This window comes from Cherax quadricarinatus, chromosome 37 (genome assembly GCF_038502225.1).
Source record: "Cherax quadricarinatus isolate ZL_2023a chromosome 37, ASM3850222v1, whole genome shotgun sequence".
Classification (NCBI taxonomy): Eukaryota; Metazoa; Arthropoda; class Malacostraca; order Decapoda; family Parastacidae; genus Cherax; species Cherax quadricarinatus.
Window position 1 is genome coordinate 15991279 of NC_091328.1, and position 9857 is coordinate 16001135.

Sequence of the window (9857 nt, forward strand, 5' to 3'; positions counted from 1 at the left end):
GACAGGTTTGTTTAACCCGGAACCTGTCCAAACATAGATCTACGTTCACGTCCATGGCGTTCCGACCTTTACTTTCTCCATTTGAAAGCATGTAAAAAAAAAAACAGATCTACGTTCGGAGTGCTACGTACGTCAACGAAGATCTATGTTTGGAAAGTTTAAGGGTTAATAAAGGATATGGTCTGGAACAAACTAACATGAACCTGCTCCCCACTCAAACATCAGGAAAGTTTGTACACACCCAAAATGATGATCATCATCTTTCAACAAACCAGCCGTATTCCACCAAGGCAGGGTGGTCCAAAAAGAAAAGCGAAAGTTTCTCTTTTTAACTTTAGTAATGTATACAGGAGAAGGGGTTACTAGCCTCCTGCTCCCAGGATTCCAGTCACCACTTACAACATGCATGGCTTACGGAGGAAGAATTCTGTTCCACTTTCCCATGGAAAGCACACCCAAAATATACAGTGGACCCCCGCATAACGATATTAATCCGTTCCTGAGAGCTCATTGTTATGCGAAATTATCGTTATGCGAATGAATTTTCCCCATAAGAAATATTTATTATTATTTTATTATTATCACACTGGCCGATTCCCACCAAGGCAGGGTGGCCCGAAAAAGAAAAACTTTCACCATCATTCACTCCATCACTGTCTTGCCAGAAGGGTGCTTTACACTACAGTTTTTAAACTGCAACATTAACACCCCTCCTTCAGAAATAATGGAAATCAAATTAATCCGTGCAAGACACCCAAAAGTATGAAGAAAAAAAATTTACCACATGAAATATACATTTTCCTACACACAAAGAGAAGGATACATGCACAATAGTAGAGTAGTACATGCACAATATATATTGTGCATGTACTACTCTACTAAATGAAGAATAAATGACACTTACCTTTATTGAAGATGCAGCAATGACTGATGAGACACTGTGTCCTGGGAGTGCCTTTTCCTCCTGAGTACTGTAGGTCCTGTTTGGCATTTTCTTCCAGAACAGGCCTTATCACACTGTGTATGCCATTTCGATTCTTAAATCTCTCAAACCAACCTTTGCTGGCTTTAAATTCACCAATATGAGCACTAGTTCCAGGCGTTTTTCCCTGTTCACCTGGGTGTTAGTCGACTGGTGTGGGTTGCATCCTGGGAGACAAGATTAAGGACCCCAATGGAAATAAGCTAGACAGTCTTCGATGACACTGACTTTTTTGGGTTATCCTGGGTGGCTAACCCTCTGGGGTTAATTGTTTCTTGGTATTCTCAATAAGCCACACCAACAACGGTGCTACAGCAGCAGCTGACAGTGCTACAGCAGCAGCAGACGATGCTACAGCGGCAGCAGACGATGCTACAGCAGCAGCAGACGGTACTATAGCAGCAGCAGACAGTACTACAGCAGCAGCAGCAGATGACGGTGGTACAGCAGCAGCAGCAGCAGCTGACGGTGCTACAGCAGCAACAGCAGCAGCTGACAGTGCTACAGCAGCAACAGCAGCTGACGGTGCTACAGCAGCAGCAGCAGCTAACAGTGCAGCAGCAGCAGCAGCTAACAGTGCAGCAGCAGCAGCAGCAGCAGCTGACAATGTTACAGCAGCAGCAGCAGCTGACAGTGCTACAGCAGCAGCAGCAGCTGACAGTGCTACAGCAGCAGCAGACAATGCTACAGCAGCAGCAGACGATGCTACAGCAGCAGATGGTACTACAGCAGCAGACAGTGCTACAGCAGCAGCTGATGGTGGTACAGCAGCAGCAGCTGATGGTGCTACAGCAGCAGCTGACAGTGCTACAGCAGCAGCTGACAGTGCTACAGCAGCAGCAGCATCAGCAGTTCACCATGGTACCACAGTATTTCGATAATATTTCTCACCCTTTTTACCACAGGGTTGGCACTAGAAGCTTTCTTGGGGCCCATGGTCACTTATTTTGCAGATAAAATCACCAAAAACACTGTAATAATACAAAATGTTACGATTGCATGCTTGGATGTTACCGCGGAGGCTGGCTTGTAAACAATGCCACCGGCGGAACATATAAGGCTGGCTCAGGCCGCACATTAGACGCGTCTCGGACGAATAGTGTTGAGCGGGTTTTTAGCGGTATGCGAGGCAAAATCTTAGCGATAAAATGTATCGGTATGCGGATTTAACGTTATGTGATGCCAACGGTATGCGGGGGTCCACTGTATAGTGGAACCTCGACTTATGAGTGTCCCAACATACGAGTTTTTCGAGTTATGAGCCATTGCTTGGTCGATTTTTGCTCTGAGTTATGAGCCAAAATCTGAGTTGCGAGCGAGCATCAGAACACCGCCACCAGTTGGCGCAGCGAACGCCACAACATCCGCTCAGTAGTGCATGTGTTTACCTCTCTATGGAAGCATTTCTCTTGTGTTGTGCTTGCATTTTGTGCAGTTATTTTGCCATATTTCTTTTTTCTAAACATGGATCCTAAGAAAGTAAGTGCAAAGGACAGTGATAAGAAAAAGAGGATGCTGTCCATTGAATTAAAGAATGAAATCATAGATAAACATGAGTGACGTGTGCGGGTTGTGGACTTGGCCAGGCAGTACCAGCGTAGTGCTTCTACGATATGTACGATACTAAAGCAGGAGGAGTCAATAAAGGGTATGGCGCCAGCCAAGCAATAAAGTGTAGCATTAAGAGTGTAGCAAGTAGTCTATCTTTTCCACCCTCCACCTACACCTCCACCAGCATCTATTCTCCAAGGTAAATAGAATTGATGAAGGAAAAAAGGCGAGTGGTGCGTTGAGGTATGTGTGGAGTCAAAAAATGTTATCTATGGAGGCAAAGAAGGGAATGTATGAAAGTATAGTAGTACCAACACTCTTATATGGGTGTGAAGCTTGGGTTGTGAATGCAGCAGCGAGGAGGCAGTTGGAGCCAGTGGAGATGTCCTGTCTAAGGGCAATGGGTGTGTCAGCATAGTTCTATGCTGACATGTGGTGTAAATATTATGCAGAAAATTCGAAGTGTGGAAATTAGGAGAAGGTGTGGAGTTAATAAAAGTATTAGTCAGAGGGCTGAAGAGGGGTTGTTGAGGTGGTTTGGTCATTTAGAGAGAATGGATCAAAGGAGAATGACATGGAGAGCATTTAAATCTGTAGGAGAAGGAAGGCGGGGTAGGGGTCGTCTTCGAAAAGGTTGGAAGGAAGGGGTAAGGGAGGTTTTGTGGGCGAGGGGCTTGGACTTCCAGCAGGTGTGCATGAGCATGCTCGATAGGAGTGAATGGAGACGAATGGTATTTGGGACCTGACGATCTGTTGGAGTGTGAGCAGGGTAATATTTAGTGAAGGGATTCAGGGAAAACGGTTATTTTTATTTTTATATAGCCGGACTTGAGTCCTGGAAATGGGAAGTACAATGCCTGCACTCTAAAGGAGGGGTTTTGGGAAATTAGCAGTTTGGAGGGATATGTTGTGTATCTTTATACGTATATGCTTCTAAACTGTTGTGTTCTGAGCACCTCTGCAAAAACAGTGATTATGTGTGAGTGAGGTGAAAGTGTTGAATGATGATGAAAGTATTTTCTTTTTGGGTCACCCTGCCTTGGTGGGAGACGGCCGACTTGTTGGGGAAAAAAAAAATTTCCTATTTGTCGCCGGGACGCCATCTGGAGGAGACCTGGGCCGGTAGTACCGGCAAACCTGCATAAATGAATGAATTTCTTATTTATAAATACACTGTGTCAGTGTTTTCCTTATGAAACTAGTGATCTAGTGCAGTCAGCCTCACAAACACTCCATTTTCAGAAGGGGAAGAATGGGAAGATATGGTCAGAGCGGGAGTGGGAGTGGCCACCACCACTCATCACATGACAAATTTTATTCATTTTAGAGTATATGTCATGTTTCCATGTTGTGTATATTGTTTATTATGTCATATTAGATCAATTGTGATATATAAACAAGTCGTAGAGATGATATTAGCATTACATTGAAGTATTTTCTCCTGCCTCCCAAGAGCAAGAATTTTGCTGGAATGGATTAATGGCATTTCAATTAATTTCAATGAGGAAAATTGATTTGATATATGAGCAAACTGAGCTATGAGCTAGGTCAAGGAACAAATTAAACTCATAAGTCAAGGTACCACTATACGTATACATAAAAAAAAAAGCACATGTCTGCCAGGTTAGCAAACTAGGGGGTTCATGTGGTTTTTACTTCCTTAGCAGCAATGAATGACCAAGACAGTCATGCAATACATTTTTTAAACTATGGCCCTGGTACTGTGTAGAAAATTCATGAAAATCTAACAAATTAATGGTTCAAGATAATGTAATAAGAGACTAGGAGGAAAATCACTGATAGAATGTCACAGCAAAGACAACTGCATCAAGCTTCATTGATTTCTACAGAATTTTCATCACTGTCCTCATCAAACTAACAAATCTTATCTAGAATTCCTCTATCTACTTTACTTATACACTTGCAGTGCAATCTGGAAAACTATTAAAATCTTTGATTTCGCTTTTCAGTAAGGTAGTGTGGCTTCTAGCAGTAGTGCGGAGGAAACAGGCTTGTTCTCACTCCATTTGTATCACTTGCATCATAAGATTTTGATATGATTTACATATGCCTACACTTTATAAACAATACTGTTTTGAGGCAGTGTTGACTATCAATTCAGATTTGCACTATCATTCACCCATGATGTATTGTTTTCTTGCCAGAGTGGTGGCAGATGGTTCAGGCCCTTTGTTGTGGGGTCTGAACCATCTATTTTTATTTATTGAATGAGATATTGGTCCTTGCAAAAGGAGCAACACAGCTAATGGTTCATTTATTTTCAGTGATTATTACATGTTTTTATGCAGAGGCAGAGTGAATGCATTCAGTTCACTTGCAATGGCTTGGCAAGTAATCTTTGTGATAAGTAACAAAAATACTCCTTCCCCCTAAACGTTTCTTAATTACTTATATGCATTACCTTCCGTGTTTCATTTTAAAAAGAACATGCAACTTTTCTCAGTGATAGCTAATTTTGCTCACAACCAAAAGAACCTGGGATTAATCCCAAGGCTAGTAAACTTGTGGGCAAGTTTGCTTACACCTATGATTGAACATTAAAATGGTATAAAATACCGACAGGTTGTTAGGTAAGACACATATGCAACATATGCTCTTCTCCAGACTGAGGGACTGACCACCTCAAAACTTTAAGGGTGATGGACTGATTACATCGTCTTCAAGTATCTTCTGCTTCTATCAACTTTTCTGTACTCGACTGAAGAAGCCTACTGTGTAGGCGAAACGTTTCAAAATAAAGATACCTAACTGTTGCATATGTGTCTTACCTAACACACCTATGATTATTTAATAGTGAACAGGTTCCAAGAAAATTTTAATACATACAGAACATTTGGACTTATGAGGTCATTCAACCCCTGTTAAAAAAGGGATATACACATGTATATGTTTTAATACTCAAGCAAAAACAGACCCTCAAAAGTCAATCAAGCAATCAATCACACTAAGAAGCACACAAAAGCACAGTTAAAGAACACACTAGTTTAAAAATAATTACATACTTTAATCAACAGACACCTAAAATTTTTCAAGTTCCCTAAGAAGTGTACAGCCTCTCCTCAGTGACATACTCGTTTACCGACGACTCACACTTACGACGGGCTCTCTGACCACTATTCATACCTAATTAATATATGTTAGAGCTGATTTCCTCTATTCTGTTTATTACAATATACAGTACACTTTTGTATAAACATTTAAAAATATACCAGAAATGCTATAAATCAGGCAAAGGTGACATTAAAACAATATCAAAGATGGTGAACACAAACCCACTACCATTATAGTATGCTCCTCACTTACCGACGAATTCATTTACCGACGAGGTCTTAAAAACAGAACTCCGTCATTAAGTGACGAGAGGCTGTATATACTTAATACTGAGGTTTTTCAGTCACATAACTAAAGTTGGCTGATTTACACTGGTCGGCCATGTTGGGTGTCATTGAATAAATTATGAGAAAAACTTGTGATTTACATCACTAAGGGAAGTGGGTGTGAATGATCTCTCCCTACACTGGACAGGATGTGAAAGCCTACAAAAGCCTTGATACATACCAGTACTTTGGGGCTGGGTAACAATGCTATGTCTGTAGCAAATACCTGGGGCTGGTGGAAAATTAGCATGTATTGTATAACAAAACCATATCTTACATTAAGGGGTTAAAATGCAAACCTGGAAACTAATGGTTTCATCAGAGTATGTATTACGTTGTTCCTCACCTCTGCATTACTGATGGGCTTGTATTTAAACTGCCTGACTTCCCTCACCACAGCTGGACTTTCTCGCATCTGGTCTACAACTTCCTAAGAGAAGAATCATCCCCACCTTTAACCAAAAAACAGAGGTGGCATTCTCACCCACAGCTGGGGTTTACCAACCAAACTATCAACATTTATGTCAGCAACCTCCCACAACCAGAGCACAGACACCCCATCACCCAATATGCTAAAGATGTAATACATGTCATGACCTCCACCTGGCATCCAGAGCCAATACACACACGAAAGTGATGTGAGAAGATGAATGAAGAGCTGAGAAGAATGGCCAACTGGTAGAAGAAATGAATTGCCACCAACCCAGACAAGGTACAAATCAGCAGCCTCAGGTGTTACCCCACATCGATAGAAAACAATGAAGGAATCATCAGGGAAACTCCCATTGCTATCAAAAACTCAAACAAGATCCTGGGCTACAAAACAGACTGGCTATTGCACTCCACATCATCAAAAGGGTAAATGTAGCAAAAGCCCATCTCTTCCAGTTGTTTAGATATTGCCAGCTCCTAACACATATTAAGAAACACCTCTACAAGATGATGATGTGATCAATACTCTAATACCCATACACACCACTATCACTCATACCCAAGTCTAGCAGCACCCTCCAATTCATTTATTGCACTCAGCCAAGTCAGAATAGAGGACATCCAAGTTCAGCATGGGGTCGATGAAATGAATGTCAGGTTATACACACTCGAGAAGCACCATCTTCATGGTATGGCAAATCCTCCCCAGATGATCAACACTACAGATTATGGGATCTGTTAACCCTCTCCCCCTCACAGAATACACAGGATGACATTACAGCAAAGAGTGCCACAGACACTGACTGATCTTCCAGGAGATATTAGACTGAATTATTACACTTGCACTAGTCTATGTACAAAATAGCTAAAACACCACAACCACTGTGACACCAATGAACATCTGAACTCGCCAACATCCATAGTCCACAATGGGTAGGATACTGTTCCAAAGTGTCTGCTGAAGGTAGAAAATTATGCCCGGCAAGTACCAGGCAGCCAGCCTCTAGCACAACCACCTAGCACCCTCAAGCCTCCTGACCTACGCCCCTGCACCACCAGCAACTTCTACTTCATGGAAGGGGTTGGGGGAGGGGGGGAGGTAATATCCATCCATATAGACACCTCCTGTGTACATGTGTCTGTGCAGGGCAGCAAGAGATGCATCCTCTCCAAATTTCACTATCACATAAAATGAATTTCACATTCACAAGTTAGGTAAAAATCAAAAGTGGTTGGGCCACTTACCTTTTCCCTATCATCCCCACCTTATTCACCCATTTCCATTCTTTTCTATCCTTCTGTTCCGTTCCATACAGCATTTTCATTTTGTGCTTTTTAAGAGGTATTTTTAATACACACACTGGTATTTTCTGATATGCATAAGAAAAAATTACTATTTATTTCCTTTAATTTCTTAAAATCAAGTACTACTGTACATAATTAAAGTCTCAAATTAGTACCCAAATGTGTCTTAAGTTTTATCATCACTACATTACTACAGCAAGATAGAATACTGGGAAGAGTTTTCACCACATAAAATAATAATTTTCCTCTCCAACAATTTTTTGGATGCCTCCCTAAAGACATAAGCCTGACTACAGTCCTGATTTTGTTTTAATACAGCATAAATTTGATTAAACACATTTTGCAGAATGTAACATTATAGTCAAACAAGGGGTTCCTATATATTTTACAACAGCCTTAATCTCTAAAGGAACATGTGACATACTCTGCCCCATATTTTATTTAGTACATACTATGTGAATGCAACAGTGCATGCACAAAGGCCAATAGCTCGCTGAACAATGTAACAAACCTTGACCATTGTAGTAACCAGTATTCCAGGATAAATCACAGTAGAGTACTTAATTTTTAAATAATGTTATGCTTTTCAACTAGTGGTTATTTATACACACAAAAAAAGAAAGATTTTTTTGAAAGAAAAAGTCAGGAGTCAACCTATACACGAGTAATTTACTATAATAACTACAATACATTTGTGTTGTACATTATATATGTACATGGCATTTTGCAAGATTCCCATATACTGCATAAGTACATAACTTATTTCTGCACCTGAATCATTAGTTTCTATAACTTACTCCTGCTGTAAATACATTTACAAAATCCCTTTTTATTACCTTCATCCCATGCTGATAACTTTATGCAAGGGTGCTTCCTTGACTCATACTCCAGTATCCTCTGTGACATTTCCTTTCTTCTTGTTATCCTGCTCACTGTAGGGAACACACCAGCCATCCTCATTGGTGATGAGGATAGGGATGTGGGTAGCAGGTGCTCCTCCACCCTCGCCAGCCTTACACTCTCTGTCAGAAGCCAGATGCAGTCCTGAGTGAGGACAACACTGCCGCCTGACATGCTCTCCCCGCTTCTGCAATACATACATCGATATTTCACCTCATTCATTGCCTTGGAAAATACCCAACAGGCTACCTTAAAGCAAATCACAGAAATGTGTCAGATTTCTTAAAACTGACTTCCACAAAGACTTGGAATTTTTTATAATTTTCAGATCATGTAAGATAATAAAAATTAGTTGTATTATCGGGTATCTACTAACCAATACACTTCAAACCAATGTTAATACTTATTCCTAATGTTAAATTGTACATGAACTTCCAATACATAATTTGAAACTTTCAAAAATGTGGATAGATTTTTTTTTTAATCATTATAATTTTTTAAATACAAGTTACTGGAAAATACAGAAAGTGGATATTCACATACAGTCTATGATCAATAGGTTACACATTTTTGACTATGCCAATGGATGGAACAAGGACACAGTCTCAACAGAGTTTTCTTATATTCAGTTTGGAAAATTTTTCATACAAATCAAAGAGTACATACAGTGGAACCTCAATACTCAAACAACTCCCTACTCGAACAATTCGGTATTTGAATGTTTTGTTCAGTAAAAAAAAAAAAAAGAATCGCTCGGTAGTCGACCAATTGCACAGCACTCGACCAAACAAACACGACTTGCCAGAACTTCGCTGTAAACTATTTTGTGTTTCTTCGCATTTTTTAGTGTTTATATTATTTGTATAAATAAGTCACCATGGGGCCTACAAAGATTAGTGATAACAGCCAACCAAGAAGATAATTGGTTTGGAAAAATTTGTTTGGTACTCAAACAGCCTTCTGGAATTAATTAAGTTCAAGTACTGAGGTTCCACTGTATGTAGCTTGCAGTTGACTTGCAGTTCCAGTACATCATTACTACTGACATTAATACTGGTCACTGTGATCATTATTCAGTCACCTCATCTGATGATTATACTATATTATCACTAGTCAGTTGTAATATCTTAAAATACTACATTAATCCTTGTGAAGACGAGTACAGTCTTTAAAAAATAAAATGAAAAGGGCACTTGAAAGCAATACTCCAAACCTATTCACTGTAGAGAAGTCAGCACTGAAATCAATTAACCTAGCACATCTCTAAATGCCCTTCAAGGATGGTTAGG

The 9857-nt window shown here is 40.3% G+C and overlaps 1 non-coding gene across 1 annotated transcript; it reads right to left on the reverse strand.

The window, feature by feature from the left end:
* Window positions 1-269: 269 nt before the first annotated feature.
* Window positions 270-8549, reverse strand: LOC128703045 (uncharacterized). The gene is made up of 2 exons (XR_011392859.1): window positions 5332-8549; window positions 270-5078 (listed from the first exon to the last, which is right to left on the reverse strand). It is a non-coding gene; the product is annotated as an uncharacterized protein (transcript).
* Window positions 8550-9857: the final 1308 nt, after the last annotated feature.